This window comes from Lonchura striata, chromosome 8, assembly GCF_046129695.1.
Source record: "Lonchura striata isolate bLonStr1 chromosome 8, bLonStr1.mat, whole genome shotgun sequence".
Classification (NCBI taxonomy): Eukaryota; Metazoa; Chordata; class Aves; order Passeriformes; family Estrildidae; genus Lonchura; species Lonchura striata.
Window position 1 is genome coordinate 23643248 of NC_134610.1, and position 20477 is coordinate 23663724.

At 38.7% G+C, this 20477-nt stretch overlaps 1 long non-coding RNA gene across 1 annotated transcript in view; it reads right to left on the reverse strand.

The window, feature by feature from the left end:
• LOC144246651 (uncharacterized) overlaps window positions 1–17527 on the reverse strand; it is a 46552-nt gene extending 29025 nt beyond the window's left edge. The window contains exon 1 of the long non-coding RNA XR_013340319.1: window positions 17413–17527. This is a non-coding gene — a long non-coding RNA (uncharacterized LOC144246651). The remainder of the gene's footprint in view (window positions 1–17412) is intronic.
• Window positions 17528–20477: the final 2950 nt, after the last annotated feature.

The following is a 20477-nucleotide window of genomic DNA, read 5'->3' on the forward strand; positions in this document are numbered from 1 at the left end:
GTTAGAAGCATGAAGACTAAAATATCATCTTTTTCTACTGCAAAAGTTAGTATCCTTATTCTGATAGGAAATGGGTAGTGCAAAAGAGGAAAGAAGGAACTGCAGCATTTTCAACTTATCTGAAAAACACCAAAAAAAGTTGATTTCTTTGATATCATGATGTCCTGAATCATTCTCAGGATCTGAATTAATAGACTACATTAATTACAAAAATTTAACCTGCTATCCAACTGCATGTTTAAGAAATTCTAGTTCCAAGTTTACTCTTTACCTGACCTGTTAGATGACCTCAAATAATGTCACCATAAAAAATGAGTCCAGCACTGGAGAAAGGACCTTTGAGGAGTGGGTGGCATGGCCAGGAGACTGACTCAGTGCAGACCCAGGTGCTCAGCAGGTGGGGGATCCAGGTCCCTGGTCCCAGGCAGGGCTGGCACACGGTGTGTGCTTGGCAGAGCCAGGACCCACATGGGAGCTCAGCCTTTGGCTCACTCGGGCAGTGAAAAGGGAATTATCTCTGACAAATCAGAGCTTGGCTCTGCATGACCATGCGAGGTGTCCCTGCAAAGGTGGCAGGAATAAAGGCTCTGTGAGGTGGCTCTGAATGGAGCCTGATGAATACCAAAGGGCCTTCCAGGTACAACAAGTGCTAGTAAGAAGCTTAATAAATTAACAAGCAAAACATTATTAATTTTCTCAGACAATTCTCATCTCAAAAAATGAGGAGCCTCCCCTACTCTAGAGTTACAGACCAAGTTGTGACTGACATGATTTCTCTGCTGAGAGTTGGAAGAATGTAAAACCCACTGACTGCAAAAGAGTGACTTTCCAGCAGGGAGATGCCACAGGAACTGCAAGAGCTGCCTGCAAGTAATGATCCGAGGCCTGATCCCATACTTATGTGAGGATGCTGTGCAGAGAAATTTATGCTGGAAATGCAGAGTACACTTAAAACCTCATGTGGACTCACAGTCAATATTTGAAAGTGGAGCACAATATGAGGCTGGACTAAATAAGGCTCAATTTTTCTTCAGCTTGGAATTCTGCACAGAGCAATTGTTCTAGAATTGATTCTATTTTGAGTCAAACACAGCTTAGTATAAAGGTGGCTTAATCAAATCTTAGTTCTAGTTCAGTAGTCCATGCCCAGAGGAAAAAAACAAAAAAAAAAACCCACAAAGCAATAAAAACCCTCTAATATAATGTACAAAGATAGTATCATTAGATGAAAAGATTAGACTCAAAAGTCCTAGTCTAAGGTGGATACTAAAGTCACAATCTTTCACTCATTAATTAGGGGCATACACAGCACTGTAGTGCTATATTTAATCTATTCATATACTATATACTATCTGAAAAGTAAATATAATTTTCTTTCAAAGCTATCTTTATAGGCAAAGACAGACAATTTCCATAAGGAAGATCTTTCATTTTACTCTTGCACTTTCTTGCCCTTCTCTGAACATGTCTCTAGATCAGTGAAGAGATCCTTGACCTTCCACCAATCATTAACATTTTGAGACAGGTTCAAGTGAGTGACCTATGGATTAAAAACACTATAGCCTGCTACCAGCCAGCCAGGAGAGTTTGCCCTAGAGTTAAGTGTCATTTAGCAAAGAGTTCCTCTACTTTGCAATCTTCTACATTTAGTGTTTAATAATGAAATAATTAATGCCCATCCATATTTTTATCATGTATTTGTAGGCTTTTGTTCACTCTAGATATAATTATAACAAAAATAATTATTTTTTAAGCCTTCATGGTTCAATCCCTGATAGTTCATACAACAATGGAAAACTATCTTCCAAGCAGCACCTGTCTTTTTAATAATTTAAGCTATTAAATAAATAAAATGAAGTATGTACCCACTGCCTTACTTCCCTAAACTCCCTCATCCCCCTCATACACATTTCATGATAAAAGCCATAGGTTAATAGACATGGATTAGTTTTCACCGCAGAAAGGGAAGCTTCAACTTTGCTTTTCTAACTTACTGTTTCCCTACAAGGCAAGACAACTTCCAGCTGCCCTCATTGTGTGTTTATGTAGCTTAAGTTAGCCATGTTGTATGCATAAAGTCCCTATATTTGTACTGTCTGTGCTTTTAAATAATTATAACAAAAAATAAATCCCTTCAAATGGAATGAAGTATTTTTTGAATTGCAATTTCTTCTTTTTATTAAATAAAAATCTGTACTTCCTGTATTTCTCTAATTTTTTTTCTTTAAATTTTTGATATCAATTTTTCAATTTCTATATGGATTTCGGACCTGGGTGTTGAGCACAGCAAAGCTAGAAATTTTGTTGTTACATCCTTGATACATCTATGGTGTCTATCACAAAAGTGTTGTGTTTGCTTCCAGTGTACCTACAAAGCATAGTTTGAAACATAAAACAAATTTATACTGATTTAGAGGCAAGAAACTGACCCTGGGGATCAAACCCACATCTTCAAGAGCTGCTTAAATATCTTCATACCATCAGGCTGATTGCCATGTTGTGTGGCTACTCTGAGCATCTAACCTGACAGAGCTGTTCAGTGCCATAGAGTCTTTAATGCAGAAACGATCATGAATATGAACCTTGCATGCTCTAGGCTCTAAGCATGAAAACATCTTGCCATTTCAATTTCTAACATCTATTTTGAATGTTGTCTTTCAATCGGCATATATTTGAATAATCAAACATATTTATTTTTACCAAGAAGGAGTCTGAAATGTGAGAATTCACTGTTCTATAGTTTTCCCCCAAGCAATCTGTGGAAAGGCAATAGCTGTATTTCACAGATAACACGTCCATTAGCAGCTCACTCTGCTGCTTCTGACCAGTGGAATTATGTCACACATGGTTTTGATATCAGAATCAAAAGCAGCAGGTATCCCCTTTAATGCACTTATTATTTCAGGCATGTTAGATTTGGTTAGGTAATACATTTTGCAACAACAATTTTGTTAATGGAAGGATGGTTATTAAAAAGCCCCTGGACAAACAAACAGCAGTGTAGACAGAAGTCAGACCTGAGGGGAATGGGGTAGGGGGAGGGTTGCAGGAATTCAGATGACAAATTCCCTTGCACACAGCCCCTCCCAGCCCGGGGGCTGTCAGAGAGCACCCACTTACAGGGGAGGTATTACTCAACTACTACACTGGGATGGGGAACATTGCAGCTGCATAAATGGGTTCAGTTGGTCAAAATTCTAACATGACCTTGCCATCCCATGATATCCCAGGGTTTGAGGTGCTGAGGAAAGAAATGTGATGATTTCTGTGGCAAACCGCCCCTGTAAAGTGATTGTTTTAGGCTGTTACATAAGATCACGCTAGGTTTTTTCAGCTGGTGTTGATGATTAACAACTCGTTTGGAGGGATGACAAAAAAAAAAACAAACACCCACAAAGAAGAACAACCAGCATTGGAAGAAAAAGAAGCTCATGTCTCTGAGACTGTTGCTGCCTTGGAGACCATAGGTCACAGAAGAAAGGACCCCTCATGGCCTTGTCTGTCCCTCCAGATACCTTGAATAACTTCTAGATGCTCTTTTTGATAACCAGCTCACAGCATCATGGGCAAGAGTCACAGATGACAGCAAACTGCTGCTCTTTTAGCACTGATACCAATTTATATAGTTCCCAGAGAAATAAATGGGATTAGCTTTTCTGTTGACTAATTTCTGACATGCCATTTTAAGTTTTCAGACTTTGCTGTCTTTGAAAGGTTTTGTTCTGTCCAGCTGTATATATAATGCACACAATGGGATTCTTAGCTCCTGTTTGGAGACTTAGAGAAAACTTCTGGGTGTTTTCAGAAATCTTGTACTTTCTGTTCCTGGAGCTACTCAACATCAGAATTAATGAAAACAAAAAATGAAGAAAAGAAAATAGCAGGCCAGGGAAGGAGAAAAAAGGTATTTCAGAAAGGGACTATGTAGTGAAACAAGGTAATACAGCATTACAGCTAATATCTCTGGGGTGTTCCTTTGAGCAGCATTCTGGATGAACTTTTCAAGGACTACTTAATCTAAGACATGCTTGTAGTCTTTGAAGTAGGGATCAAACCTCTGTGTGCCTTTTGAGCCCCCCACCAGAGCCCATCACCCAGTAGGAAGGGGAATTACGCAACCTCTTGTGTAACTTATACTCTCATATGTATCCTCGCCCTCTCACTCAACAATTTTGCCTTCTAGGCTGCTTTAAAGCTCACACAAAATTCCTTGGTGATGCAAAGATGAAGCCTGTCTAACCTCTGCTCAAGTCCTGCCAGCAGCATGCCCCTATCTCTGTGGATTTGCACCACGTAGCATCATTAGCACTTAGACTGCGAGGTGCAGGGGCTAAAGACCCTGTCACTGATGAGTTTTGTCAACTGGTGTGTGCAGCTACAGCCTTTGAATGAATCATGATGCAGTATCAGACTGCCATGTGGCTTCACTGGCCTGCTGTGGCAGGCAAAACATTGGATATCACAAGATGAATTAAATCTGAGTGAAAAAAGGCCTTGGCATATTTAAAGAGGAGAATGGTTTTATTCCTGCTGGAGAAGGAGACCAAAAAAAATAAATAAAAAAAAGACTGATTGCTCAAGTATGCACATATAATAAAGCTGTCATTTACAGGAATGAAGCAAAAATAAACTCACTTGCTACTACTGACATAGTCTAATAACCTGCATTGCTTGATGTAGAGTCTCGCTGACTCTGTATGGCTCAGCTCCCAGTGTCCTACTGAGCATATGAGGAAAATAGCCAGGTTTTGTACAAACTCAAATGTTTGCTTGAGTTGAGTCCAATATCAGAACAATCTAACCATCATCTTGGGAAAGGAAGTTTTGTTGCCAGGTAAAAATTTAATCTGTAAGCTGAGAGTCAGTAAGAAATAGAGTTGTTTCCTCAGACAGCCCTTCTCTGCTATGAAAATCCATGGTAAGAGGAGCAGATTGAAAGAAATTGTTTTATGATGATATCTAAATACCTCCTTCAAAATGATTTATGATTTTAGTCTAGTCCTGAAGGGAATTTGCAGAACTGTAGGACCACTGGCACTGATGTGGGGATTTCAGACAGCACAAATTAGGCTCTAAATAATGGATCAAAAAGAGGAGCCTCAAAAGCTACTTTTTATTGCTCTTTGGGGAATAGCACAGGCTATTATAAAATGCTCCAGGTTGTAAAACTCCAATAGAATTGTAGTAGTTTAAAGGAAAGAAGCCTCAAGGAAGGTGGAGAAAGCTCAGTGGCAGTGAGCTGGTAGAGCTACACCTCTGTTCAGCAGAATACACAGGGCAGGGATGCTGGGGGGCTCTGCAAAGAGCCACATCCCAGCCCTACACAGTGCTCAGCTCCTTGTCCCTTAACTGTGTGCAGCCTAATGTAAACTAAATCCCCCCAGTGCCTGGGGGATTCAGCTGCTTCCAGTCCATCCTACATTCTTAAAATAAAGCAAAGGTGTCTGCACAGCCTGATATAGAAGAGGAATCATAGGATGATGATATTCAGGTTTGTCCAGCAGGCTGCTGATACCTTGTTTTATCTGAGAATGTTCATACCAGGAACCATTTCTGTTTCTTGTGTCAGAAGGGGCAGGCACCACCAGCATAAAGCAGCCTTTATTAATCCAGATCTTGCAAAATGCAAGACAGACCTCTCCTCAATTAAAGCTCTATAGCATGGTTATTTATGGCTCCTTGGGGTTTTTTCCAAGTGGTTTTTTGTTGGGAAAAAAAAGCAAGAAAAATACAAAATCAATTATGCCAGATAAAAATTAAATAAAAGTCATATATAAATAAATACCAGATAAAATAAAAATTGAAATACAGCAGAGAACAGTAGTTTATTTCATCTGAAACTTAAAGAAGCCAATAGCAGTGAATGCTTAGCTATCCCCATGCAAACCAAGAGATTGCTTGCCAGACTTAATCTCTGGTGACCAGCTCTTTGCAGCTACATGCAAGATTCAGTAAGAAAACAGATGGTACACTGGAGCTTTGCTTTGTGAAGAATAATAGATGAGTAGATAGAGCCTCTCAATCTCAGAGTGGCACACTCTGATCAGAATCCTAATCACAACCATGCTGTGATAAAAGGCTCTGGATGAAGAATGAATTAAGGTGGTTTGTCTGTTTTATCAATAAAAGTAATAGTGAGATATATTTCTTACAATTCTTTAAGCAGAAGACAACTTACAGGAGTGATACATACTGCTTATAAAACAGTGTGAAGTGGGATAAATCACCCTGTCCATTTACTGCTTGTGCATTTGCTGCCTCTATATTACCAAAAAGATTATTCCTTGCCTTCTGTATAAATGGATAAGAATATATAAAAAATTTGCAGACCAAAATTCTCCTTCTGGCATCTCTCATCCCCTTACTCTGAAGGCTGGCACAGGTTAGAAAACAAATAAAGTGCTTTATGTTGCACTCTTTTGTTATTATGATACATTATAGACTAATGCAGGATTCTGTCATGTAGAAGTATTTGAGCAAGATTTCCATATTTGAAAAATAATTTCATGTCAAGAAGGTAATAATAAGTGAAATAACGTCAATATAACTTGAATATTAGGACAGCCAAAAAGTAATGATATTGCAGCCTAAGGCATTAGAAGGAAACAGCTTAAATTATTCAGCAAGTAAACTGATGTCATGTGGTCAATGAACTGCATATTTCACATATCCCAATTAGAATTAATGTAATAGTAAAGATTGATTATTAAGTAATAAACAGTGGCCAAACAAATTACTGTAAACATAAGTCAAATCTGCTAGGACAGCACATCTTTCTCTCCTTCCAGTTTGCAGATCAGCCCTTGACACAAACCAGAACTGAACAAGCAATTTTTCCTAAACGTTTTCCGATTTCTTTGTCCATATTGGTGACTTCTTCTGAAAAAGTCACTGAAAAATTTGTGAGCGTTGTTTTCTCAGCATAATTTACTGTCCAAGATGCAATAATAATAGGAAAAAATATTTCTTTCAGTTTACATATATGAGGCTGCACCACAGTTGCCTATGCTGGTTATAATCAGTTAATATGATAAACTAGGGAGGTCACGCATTTGTTTGTTTTGCAGCACCAAATTCATGTGGTAAAACCAAACTTGTTTATGAACTTCTAGGTTTTTTTCTACTGAAACAAAATAATAATTTATGCTACAGAGATTTTAGTACTGAATTGAGGCCCCTCACAAATTTAACCAGATTTAAATATTATTTAACCAGACAAACTGCAAGGCCTCACAGCTTTCATGTCATGCCCTTTCTGCCTTGTCTTTCCGATGATGTCAACTGGTACAAAGCAGAGTCCCAGCCCCAGCTCTGTCCTAACATCTTCCTTCAAAGTCATTGTAAATAGAGCCTTTGCCTCCTCAGCACAAATTTGTCTTTCCCAAAGCCACAAAACTGAAGGTGAATATTGGATTCCACAGGTTAACACTGAAAGGATTTATTAGCTAAAACAAAACCCTTCATCACATACCATTCAGTCTGTGGGATGGGATTCAGTCTGGTTTTATATGCAAACACTGACAGAAAACCTTTATATCACTTGTGCAAGTCCCTTTAAGATTTTCATATTTGTTTTGACCCCTTCTAAGTGTGTAATTCCCATTAAAATGAACTCCTGGCATGGTGCTGTTCTTGACCTGTCCTCACATGTTTTTCTTTCATTACTTCATTTGCTGCAAACCTTCAGAATGCATAAAGTTAGAAGTCCATTGTTTTAAAGGGGTTTATCACTAAGAAACAGCCAAGGAAATGGAAATATGAGAATCTCCACCTTATCACTGCTGTGATGAGGCAGGTCCATCTTGCTGGTTTGGATCAAAATACATTGAAATACAGATTATCTCTATTAAAAAAAAATCTTATTTTTTTTCCTTAATATTTGGCATTTGTTCACACAAATAATTTAGTTTTAAGTATTCAAGACCTTTTACAAAATTAATGATGGAATACATAATTGACTACAGGGTAAATAGAGCTGTGCAGGACTTAAAGATTACCTTCTGCACTTTGGGATGTTAAAAGTGAAAAGTTGCTTGCCCTTTTTACAGATGTATCTTACTAAAGATGTCTGTCCACATTGTAAGTTGCTCTTAGCAAGCATTTAATGAGATGGGAATCCATTTGGCCTTTTCAGCAAAAGCTTTGCTGTGAGTTTACAGCCAACCAGTCCTCTTAGAAGTCATGGGTAAGGACGGCGAGCTTGAAAGGCACCTTCTGATGCTCCTAAATGCACAAACAGCAAATAAAAATGATGCCCAGGATACTTTCCATTTCCTGACCACTTTGTAGAGGCCTTAACTGTGATGCTGTGCTTTGGAGACACTTGTTCAAACACACGCTGCTCTCACCAAACCTCTCCTGCCTGTCTCTTGGCATACTGTGCATTTCTGCTCTCTAGCAGATTTATATGCAATATACTCTGAGATCCTGAGATAAACTAACAGGCATCTGAAAGAGACCCCAAATGAAATATTCATGAACTGTCATAACATTCATTACCATTTTATGATTCTCTTTACTTGGTTGAACAACAACGCTTTCTAGCACCCTATTAAATCAGCTAGCAAACTTTATAAATCACCAGCTAAACTACATGAATCTGTCACTTCGTAATGTACTGTCTGGGTTCCAAAAATACTTGAGTACATGGCAAAGTCATACTACTTATAGGACTCTCTTTGCTGTCATTCTTCAATATTGATTTTTCTGGGCAAACTCTTACTGTGTTAAGAATTCACCATCTTTTTATGATTGAGTTTGAGTTGACAAGATAGATATGCCAAACAGCTACAATCTAACAGATATTTAATTTTGAAATTATGAAAATATATTTAGTTTGTTTAGAGAAAAACCCCAAACACGTTTGTACAAACTCACCAATTTCAAACTTTTTGCTGAGTTACAGTGAAGAGAATGAGGTTGTGCAGATCCAGCTAAAGCTTTGCAAGGCTCCCAATGCTGGACTGAAAGCTAACTCAGGCTGCTGGAAAATGATGTTAAATCCTAGTGAAGGAAAGTGGAAGTGACTGGAATTGCTGAGGACACAGATGACCCCAAGAAGAATCAGATCTGTCCATTTCCATTAACATTGTCACCTCTCATTTGAGGGCCTTCTGGGCAGAGATCTTCTTGGCTACTTGTACCTTGGCACTTTTCCTACCTCTCTGTACTGGATAACAATAGCTCTCATACCAACTTTTATCAAAGACTTGCTGCCCAGCATCCACACAGTCCTTTTAACTGGTGTATTTACTGGAGTCCACACCTCAGCATGCATCGTCTGCCTGGTTTCTTCCCAGTTATGTTGGGTTTGCTAAGCCTGCTTCTCTCTGTGCTGCTTGCTAAAATCCAGAGTCTATAGAGTACTTTGTCATGACAAATTTTAAATGATTCTCTGATGGCTGAGTTTGGTCACATCAGCCTAGTCGATAATGCAGCTGAGAAAAACCCTGCAAGTTATTGAATTAAAATCCCCCCCTGCATCAAAACCAAAATAAAGCCATCAACTATTTCCTGAATTTATTTGTTACACCTGACACCTGCAGTATTTCCAGCAGTATCTGTTCTGTTGGTAGCATTTTACAAGGTCAAAGTTGCAATAAATTTTGTGGTCTGAAACTGAAATTTTCTTTATCTGAGCATTTCACCCCTTTTCTACTATGCACTGGGTCTTGCTGATTCATGTGACTCTTGCCCCTGAAGCTATGGAAGCTGAAGCACAATTGGAAGCTAATATTTTTTTCCTGTAAAGAGCTGATAGATAACCTAGATATTATTTACACACAAGGTTAGCCTTCTGATGCCAGTCATGTCTGTGCTTGAAGTTAAGCAATGGTTTAAGTGCTTTGTCAGGTTAGAGGAACAGAGCTGGTTCAGGGCCCCTGACATCAACTGGAGCCACTTACAGACACAAAATAACCTTTGGACTAGGCCAAGGGTATTTGTAACCATTCCAAGAACATTTGACATGTCTATATATGTATCCATTCAAGAAAACAATTATGGGAAAGGCTGAAAATTTCAGAATAGACCATAAAATTCTGGTAGATTTATTTGAATTTATAGGCACTTTTAATTGTTGGTGGAGAAACAATGCAGTAAGTGATATAAAGTATGGTTTTGAATTTCAGTGTCAAGAAAATTATTATTTTGTATAGGTTGACATACTAACTTTTTGTTTAAAATCATAAAATATTTTCATTAGTGCTTCAAATTTTTTTACTTCTTTCTTGCCAGTAACATGTAGTGGATCAGAGATTTGGTTAGGGTTGGTTCTGAACAACCTGAAAGAAAATCCAGATTTCCTTTAATAAAAAGCAGCCAGTCTAGCATCCTAGTTCTGGCTTCATGGAGTGAAATGGCAACACTCACATTATCTTAAGTAGGGGCATATTTTACTTTTGGTGATTACTTGCTACCACAAAGAATTCTAACATATTTCTTAGTTTTTATAAGCACTTTTCTGTAGAGCACATTTCCAAAAGATGCGTGTACAAGGGTGAAAGAGCCCTGGCTTCTTTTGAAGAAGCCTGTAGCTTATATTGGAGGTGTAGCATGTAACAAGAAACCTCTATCTACTGCAGCTGCAGTCTAGATGCTTGACTCTAATTTGGGGGGACCTGTATTTCTCCATCCTGCAAAACTCTATTGAGGGAAATTTGTCTGTCTGCTTAAACCCTTGGAAAAAAGGAATGTTTCTCCCATCTGAATTAGTTACCTAATTTTACCAAGGAATCCAGTTTCCCCTGAGACCCTTTTCCTGTCAGTGCAGGCATGTAATCTGAATTCCCTTCTGAAAGAGCCCAAGTCTAAATGTACTGCTTCTCTCTGGAAAGCTTATGGTTAGGGATGAGATCTCAAAGTTAGATAATCTAATATTATTCTTGATGATCAAGCAACAAATACTTTATGGTTTTTGTGACTACAAAGTCTGCTTTGGTTCCCTAGCTACTTGATAACCTACTGCACCTTTCATGTTCTTTGAGAAAAGGTACTTCATATAAGTGAACATTCTTTCACATGAGATGGGGGAGGGTGCCTTACATCAGACTTCTGCAGTAGTAGGACAAAACAATTGTTTAGACTCTACTTTCAGGTATATCCACTTGGATTTTGAGTCACCAATGGATATAATGAAATTACACAACATATGTATTATGATAATTGGTCATAATTGCAGTGCTTAGAGATAATCAGATGAAGAATTACTTGAAATATAGTAGTATGATCAATAGGCAATAAGTAGAAAACAATTACATGACCTTTTAGAAGAAGCCTGCTTTAAAAAAACAAATCAAACAAACCAAAACAAGTCCCTCCTACCCCCACACACTCCGTGAAATTTATTTAAGGAGTTTTGGATTTCTGGCTTAAGAATGGGATCGGCATTTTTATATAGACACTCTAGAACTCAGGAATATGACAGATATGCATCACAGCTATGCCTATGTAGAAAAGTGAGAGAAAGGCAATTGCAAGAAATTAATTAATTAATTAATGCTTCCCTGATCACTGACAAAAAAATATATCGTTTAATGAGATGAACTGTAAATAAAGAGCACAAGGTGATCTCCAACACTGGGCTTTGATAAGAACATTGATTTACATGGGTAAAATGGAACAGCATAGGGCCAGCTGAACCCCATGAGACCTTTCCAATGCTCTCTTTGGTGTGGTCACAGATCAGCCTGAAGTTTATACTCACAGCACTGTTCCTAATGCTCGTTTTGCCTGCTACAATTTGGAAGTGTGTAAAGGGGAGTTCTCCTGGCTCACCTTTCCTGACTTTGAGCATAATCCAATAAAAGGAAACATGGGAGAAGAGAGAAGGGAAGAAGGCAAGGGTGTAGCATGGTGATTTTGATAATTTCAAAAACTTGGGCAGTAATAAAGTTCTTGCACATTAACTAGCTAGTACTAGTCTCTAGATACATGCAGCAAAGGAATTATTTGTCAGGAGATGAATCCCATGAGATGTTGAGTATTCTGGATTCAACTCAACAGAATACTGAGCACATATTATTTCACTTCAAGCATAGGAGAAAATCCTTTATTTAAGCTATAATTCTTGGTGCCTAGAAGAACTAAATTGTGTTTTCCTAAATTCACAAGCAATACAGCCAGTGAACAAAACAACTCAAGTGTTAGGGGATGCAAATCAAGCTATAAAGAGCAAACAGAAGCAATAAAGACTATTTGCTCTGGAAAGCCTGTTTCCATTTATCCTACAACCTCTCTGCTTTGCAGCTGTCATCTTATATCCATACTTTCTCTATCACACAGAGAGTTAATTCCTAAAATCCAGTACACAGCATTATTAATTTCCTGAACAGTTCTCCTCCTTGAATGAGGCAGATGTTCTTCAGTTTCATACTGGCTGTCACCTTCAGTTATTGTGGAGCCAGGTGAGTTCTCCCTACAATCACAGCTGTTGTGCTAGTTGCCTTGGAGAGAGCAGGCCTGGACTGGTAGATGACACACATACCTGCATAGTTCCACACTTCTTAAGGATCCAAAATAAATTCTCTTGTAAAAAATTCTTTAAACAAAAATTTGTAGAATTATTGCAGAGCATTTGGTTTTGTTGAGCAAAGTTTTGAGTTTTGGGATTAATGCTGACCTAAGCACATTGATAATTTCGATATGTATTCAAGTCCTAATGAAAAGAATAGACTTAAGTCTTACCCCTCATCATAAGAGCCAGAGGACACAGGATTTATTAGCCTAGGAACAGCAACACTTAAATGCCATTAGCTGAACTGGAGCAGGTTTTAATTGTAATGTCTGAGATTAAACTGGTTCTTCACCACCTGTACCATTCCTGAGCAGGATATTACTAGTAAATTTGAAAGAGGTAGCTCAGATATTTTTGGTGCTGTATTCAGTTTTTCAGATTAGTAAGACAATTTCTATTTTGCATACTGTTAGTGCCCCTCCTGTTCTTGTTTGCAAAAATTTTTAATAAACAATTAAAAAAAAAAAAAAAAGAAAAGAGAGAAAAAATCCACACCACAATGAAATATTGGCTTTTCAAGCACAAAAATATCTGGCACCTGACTGATACACTAGATTTGTAAAGCTTCATTTCCCTGTGAATACAATGTCTATTTGATGTCCAGCAGAGGAAGGAAGGGTACAACATCCATAGACATCATTAGTCATTCATAAAGTAGTGAATGAACATGAGCCGGCTAAAGAGGTGAAGCTCTTTGGTTTGTTGTTTGGGGCTATTTTTCCTCCATAAAATGCATTCCAGAATACATGTTGTGTTTTATGCTTTTGCCTCCCAGTTGTTGAATTCTGTTCCATGACTTTGCTTAAAAATTAAGAGGCAGAGTCCAACAATCTGTATTTAAAGAGTAGGATTAGATGTGTACTCAAAATGACACATTCTAGCAATAGCTTTTTCATTGCTCTCAGCCTACACAAGCACAGGTTTATTCAGTTAGCTTCTGGCTACGATCCAGTCAAGTAGTTAGATGTTTGAATGGACTCAGAGAAATATTTTTACAGTGTGAAGAATTTTGATTCTTGGCTACAATACTTACCTTATATTGCTTAGTCATGTGAAAGTATAATTTTGCGAGCTAGCAGGTATCCCATTGAAATTTCACTTGCAATACTCTTTAATTCACTGGCTCTGCCCTTATGTAAGGTCACGTACACAGCTGTTTAAATACAAATATACACCATGACAACTCACAGTATGTGCCAGTCATGCAGAAATGTGAGTGAACAGCTTATTGATTTTAGTGTCTGACATGACCTCCTCATAATAAGGAAATCAATAACCTGGATTCTTCCTCTCTTCTCCACCACCCACCTTTTCCCCAAATTCCAAAAATACCTCCATGTTCAAACAGTGCTGATGTTAGATTCCCATCCCAATTCTTCAATCACTTCTATAAAAGTTAAATGATTTCCCACATTTTACTTTGGTCCAAAGGTCTGGATGGTGACTGACGAAGAAATTTACTTAATAGTACAAAATAAAGTTCAAAAGAGATCTTAAAACACGGCAAGGATATAGCAGATTTTGGCTGATAATAAGATCATAACTACATTAGAAGAAAATACTCAGCTGACAACATGGTCAAAACATTGATGCCTCATCAATTGTCCCAGCTGACAAAATAACTGCAGAGTGTGACCTTGTCCCATCAGTACCTCATGGCAGGGAGGCCTTAGCCCTTTGAATGTGCTGTCTTTTGACTTTAGCACCACTGTGCACAGGTGACATTTCCCAGTTACCTCCTCACTAGGTACTACTGGTCTTTCAGCAGATTTACAGAATGCTACAGGGTTTGAAAACATTTGAGGTTATTGCTCTAGAGCAGAGCAGGGCACGCAGACAAACTAATGGAAGAGATCAAGTATTTCAATAACACGTATAAAAGACCACAGGCATCTTACATGGCATCCCAGAAAAGAGTCAATTATGGGGAACGGGAAGAATCTAATAATAATCAAAGTAGGCCATATGCAAACACTGTCATCCTGGCAAAAATTTGAAAGAAGCTATACAAATAGCAGAGAAGGAAGACAAATATGCACACTCAGAGCATGCATACTCCAGAGTACCCTTTCTGAATCACCTTATGAGAATACAATCTACCAAGAAGGGGGAATCCAAATTCAGATGAAGTGACATTTCACCTGAAAAGCCTACCATACCCAAGCTTCTTTGCACTTCCAACCTCCCAGAAATACATTCAGAAAAACAAAACAAAAGCTAAAACCACATCAAGTACTTTTGTACTTGCCCAATTCTTTATACTGGCTAAGAAAGGAGTAATGCACAATGTTACATAATTTTCACAAATCTTAAAATACAGAGGCAGCATGTAAAACCAGCAGGAATTATAATCAGAAAAGAATAATGCCACAGGAAGCCCAAAGCAAGGACCTGAGTTTCAGCAAGTATTTGAAAATACACAATTTGCACTCTTGCAGCTTCACATACTGAGGGTTTTTCATGGGTATTAGAGTGCTGACAAGACAGCAATGTATTCCAAGACAAAACACAAGCATAAGAACCCTCAGAGAGACATATTAGGAGTTTTTCAGTGAATGTTGAGCAATAGGGTTGTCAAAAGCATTATTTTTCACTGTAAACTTTTAAAATATAAACATCCATTTTAAAAAACAGCATCCTCATGAAGAATTAAGTTCTAGCACAACAGGTGTAAAGGTGTTCATTTAACGTACTATTCCCTAGCCTACAGTCTTTTAAGCACTGTATAAGCTTTCACATCAAACGTCAATATATTAAACTTCAGCAATGCATTGGTAGAATTTGAGGCTTTTATGATGAAAAATCAGTGGCTCCGGCATTTTTTTTTTTCATAGACTCAATTGTATTCAGTGTAAAACTTCCCCAAACTCTAGCTTTTGGAATAGGTGTGGGTTTACATCTTAACTAGCTTTCACTGTCATGCTCTCACTTTCAGCCTGCAGTTCCTGGGCTGGATTTTGGAGGGCTCTGGCACATGTCCAGGCACTGAGGCTCTCTCTGCCTCTCCAGGGGACATTCCAGGGCTTAAACACACCATTTCCCAGAACTCTAAGATTTATGTGCTGAGGGTTTGTAATTTAACATATACATACATCACCCTTCACAAGATTTCTATGATTTTTCTCAGAAACTTAAATATTCTGATGGAATCAGTGTGGTAAATTTGGTCAATTCAGTGACATAATTTATGGTATGAGGCTACTCACAGAATTTTTGAAGCATGGCTAAGGAGGAAATAAACAAATGGAAATGAGATGACATTTTGGGAGGAAGAAAGTAATGTGAGAATTGAAAGTGGGGAAAAAGGTGTATGGAGCCATAGCTACTCTCCTCTCAACTCAGAAAAAAACCCAGAAAATACTCCCCCATCTTTTCCTTTGTATTTATCTTCAGAGTCCACAGAGCAATACAGATTGTTTTTCTTTCTTATCAGGGAGTCTGTTTACCTGCCCCAGATTTATTTCCTCTGATCAGCAATACCGTGGCTGAATCTCATGGTCCTGCTGCAAAGAAACCCTTCTCTTCTCCTCCCCACATTTTCACATAGTTAAGAGAATTAACTTGATCAATTGGAAATCATTACAGTTTGAAAATAAAAATAAATCTCTTCACATATGGGTCTATTAGCTATGCTCACCTGCAAAACAGCAGAAACATTACATTCCCTCTGCTTCTGCCCTTCAGTGCTATTCCAAAGCAACTAAAAATAGAGTTTATTTTAGACTGGAAAACATAGCTCTTCATCATAGCCTTACTGAGGTATAAAATGCTACAGGAATCGGATTAAATTGTATCGTAAAAACCTCAAACCACACTATATTCTAATAGTGGAAGTAGGTTTCCTTTTTTTCTTTTTTAAAATGAACCCTGAAAATATTAATTTCTTACTTCTTTACTGCAAAAAAAAGGCCATCATAGTCAAAGTAAGTCCAAATCTGATTGCAGTAAACACTTCAAAGTACAGCACACTACAGACCCTCCCTCCTGTCCCACCACCTCCTCACACTTTTATTTGACAGAGGCTTTCCAGCATGTGCAAGCATTCTGTTTCAAACGTGCTTCTCATCTTTCACTGAAAACCATGCCTAGGCCAGATGATTTGGTTGTCTTCTACATTTATTTAATTGGTTGTCAATTAACATGAAACTGACAAAAGCAAATCTACCCCCTTTGCAATAATTTCTTTTGAGACACAAATGCCTGTGCCTCATCCTTGCTGGTCATAGAACAAGCAGAGACTGGAAAGGACTGTTTGTTTCCCGGAATAAATTTTTGGGAGGGTGCAAATTTGCATTTGCTACCATTAATTAGGTCAGAATAATTAGCAATTAACTCCATTTAAAATGGAAATAAATGTTTAGTCCAAATAAATCCTGATCTGCGTATGTGTGTCCTTAGTAAACTGGAGTTAACTTTGATGGGTGGATTTCATCAGGCAGAAGGAAACTGAAGACTTACCACTGAGAGAATTAAACTCAAATAGAACCAAAGAGCAGAGCAGAAGCGCCAGGTGCTGTATTTCTGTCTTTGAAGGTGTCTGTGGCTGTCTTTACACTGTTTGCACTTTGTATCTAAGGACCACTGGCACTCAAGGTCCTACAGAAGCAGTGAGTTTGGGAGGAGTGCTTTTAAGGAGCAAAGTTAATCAAAGCTGGAACAAATGAGTATTCCTGTCAGCAGTAATGTCAACTTATGCATCCCCCGTGCCCTTCTTAACTCCATGCTCTTCTGTCTGGTGTGTCTGCATGGTAAATGAAATCAGGGCAGTGATCCTGCTCAGGAAAACTCCTTAAAGGCAATAACTGCTATAGGCACCATTGCAGAGGAAGGACTCTGGAGAGAGTAGAACACAATATAAATGTTTTTATCCCCTAAAGGTAGATCTGGGAAAGCCTTACCGTGCGGGAGGCTTCACTCCGTGCCGTGCTGCGCCAGGAGCGGGTCGGGGCTGCGCTGGCAGCGCGGTCAGGGAGCCCGGGCGCGGCGGGGACAGAGCCGCGCTCCCTTCCCCGCTCTGCCTTCCCCCGCCCAGCTGCAGCGAGCCGCACCGAGCTGGCTGCCAACAGAAACAGGGGATTTGTCCTCTCAGTTGCATAAGGAAGCGGTCAGACCTTGCTGTTCTTGTGATTTGTCTCCAGCTCAGCTGACTAAGATGTACAAGTCGGGAAACTAACATCTTTCTTATCAATTTTCCAGTCACTTTTTATAGATGCTGTAAACTACACTGAAGCTATCCCTTCTCGGTTCACTGTGGTGAGCTGTGAGTCTGTAACAGAGCTCAGTCCATTTTATGCGGCCAATTTCAACTATGTGCTACAGAAAACTCTTACCTCATAATATTTATTTAAGACCTTGATGTAGCAGCAGTAGATGATATCATCCTGCTACAGAATTATTAACAGTCCGGAGGATCCTTTAGTTGTTAGTGACACAGAATAGCTGAATACTGCAGCACTGTTACTTGAATGACTCTTTCTTTAAAAGCTGTATTTTATCAGAGATTTGTTTCAATTTACATTACCATTGATGGTCTCTCTTCAGTCTTTACACAGAATTCCAATTAATGTCAAAGAGGAGTAATCACACATGAAATGAATGGAGAATATATCCCTTAAAATTTAATGTGTACACGATATATTAGCTATAATTTTACTTTTATACTAGAACATTAACTATAATTTGCAGAATAAGTATTTTTTGAGTTCCCTCCCCCCAGAGAAAATGCGTAGCGTACTCTTACTGAGCTCAGAGATGGCACTGGAGCCTGTTGAGAAAATGATGCTGTGAATTCCCCAAACAACTTGAAAACAACTCTCAAAGCATCTCACACTAAACCCACCCATGGGACTGAACCTCCAAACTGAGATTAGCTGCCATGACAGGTGGCACAATATAGGCTAAATGAACGAAATACTACACCAGGGTAATGAACTAGTTTACTGGGAGCTGAGGTGGAGGGTTTGCTGTCTGTAAAGTAGGAGAAAGGCTGAGCAGAATAGAAGCAAGGATATTAATAGGCCAGTAAAAAACTTCATAAAAGGTACATTTTTTAAAAATGTAATGGGATAAGCAGGAAAAAAACAGACAACAGCATAATTTATATAAAGGAATAATGGCAATAAAGGAGTAAAAGATGCGTAATTTTACTGAGACACCTTATTTGACATCTTTTCACTTGATGACAAAAAAATGTCAAAACAACCCTAAAAGCACCACTTTCCTGGAACAAACTGAACTAAGGCCAAGTTTAAGGTGAAAGTCCTTCAACATTTCACCTTCATATAACTGCTTGTTGCATCTTAGCTGCTTTGCTTTCCCTCCATTGAAGGCTTTGGCACTTTTCTTACAGACACAGTGAATGATTGCTCAAAAATTTCAGCCCTAAAAAGGCAGCACACAAGGCCATGCTCTCAACATCTACTCTCAACAGTGTAAGCTGAATCAAAGCCTCAGTCAGGTAGCACAGGTACAGAAGTGGCTGGGGATGAGATGAGGAAAAAAGCAGCATTGAAAGGCAAATATCTGTCAAAGAAATATTGATTTCTACCAGGGAGAAACCAAACCAAACAAGAAAACCTGCTGCAGCCCTTATCTGGTTTGTTCTCTTATCTGCATTTGGTCTTTAAACAAAATTTGTGCCCTCTTCAAGAGAATTTCTAGTACAAAATCAGTGATAGTGAGATGAAGCACAGAGTCCAAGAATTATTTTTAAGTGCTTACTTGAACTCATCTAAATCTAGAATGCCTTGAGCGTTTCATTTTTTTTCTGTGATTTCCAAGTTAAAATGTAAAAGCATAGGCAGTAGCCTTGAAAGCCTGCATAAATAGGGAGAAAATACATTTTGGAGAGGGTTGTGATGGTTTCTAGAGTCCTTCAAAAAAGGTAAAAAACCTTCCCAGTACTGCTTTTAGGAACTTCAGTCAGACTGGAGTGCTTAATGAAATCCTGTCCTCCTCAGGAGGACCCACTGGCCACTTCAGTTTCCTTAGATTCAGCACTAGGACAGTGACTCAGTCAAGGAGTATTGCAGCTAGGGCAAAAAAAGAGAGAAAAGGCAGGCAGGCAGGAAGGATATCTGCTAAAGCTGAAAGGGTATACCAGGCTTGGTATATGAATAGTCAGTATGCTATGATTACAGGTGTAACTTAAAAGCAAAAAAACCCCACAGAAAATACTTGGAAAATAAGATGGGAAAAGAAGCATCAGGGAAACAATGGAGAAACAAGAAGCAATTCCTGTGTGGCAGACCTGACTCAACAGTAGAAGAAGAAATATCCACACTATTACAAATGAAAACAACTCCAAATATAGTATGCAGATATAATGAAAATGTGGCTACAGGGGCTGATGCAGTCAAGACTTGAGAGAGAAAAGCACCTTCTGCCAGTCCTGGCACTCTGCACCCATGAAATACACCTCCTGGAGAAGGATCTTACTTCACCATGCAGTGGGTTTAAAGAATGTGGGCCCAGTAGTCTCCTGGCTGGGTGTGAGCACCATCCTCTGAGATCAGTGCCATTACATACATCTTGCAGAGCAAGAGGTGGTCTGTTTTTATGTGATTTGAGAACCCTTGCAAAGAACACTAACAGCATATGAGAGCTCTCAGTTATCCTCTGAAGACTAGGCTGCCTGCCAAGAGAACAGCACATTAGGCAGATACATCAATAATTTCCATCATCTATCCACCAAAGACATTCCATTCACCTTAAGATGCATCATATGAGGATTTTACCATGCTAAAAAGGGCAAAACTTGTAGTATTCTGAACTACCTTACTATAACAGAATTGGTTCCCCTTAGTGCTGCTCAGATGTAGCTGCTGCCTCAAGGAATTTATATTAATTCAGTGAATCCCATCCCTTCCATGACAGGAGTAGGTTATTTTGCCATAAATTGGCTAAACTCCATAGCTATAACTGAACAAATGAGGTGTGTCCATACATAATGTTTAACCATAAA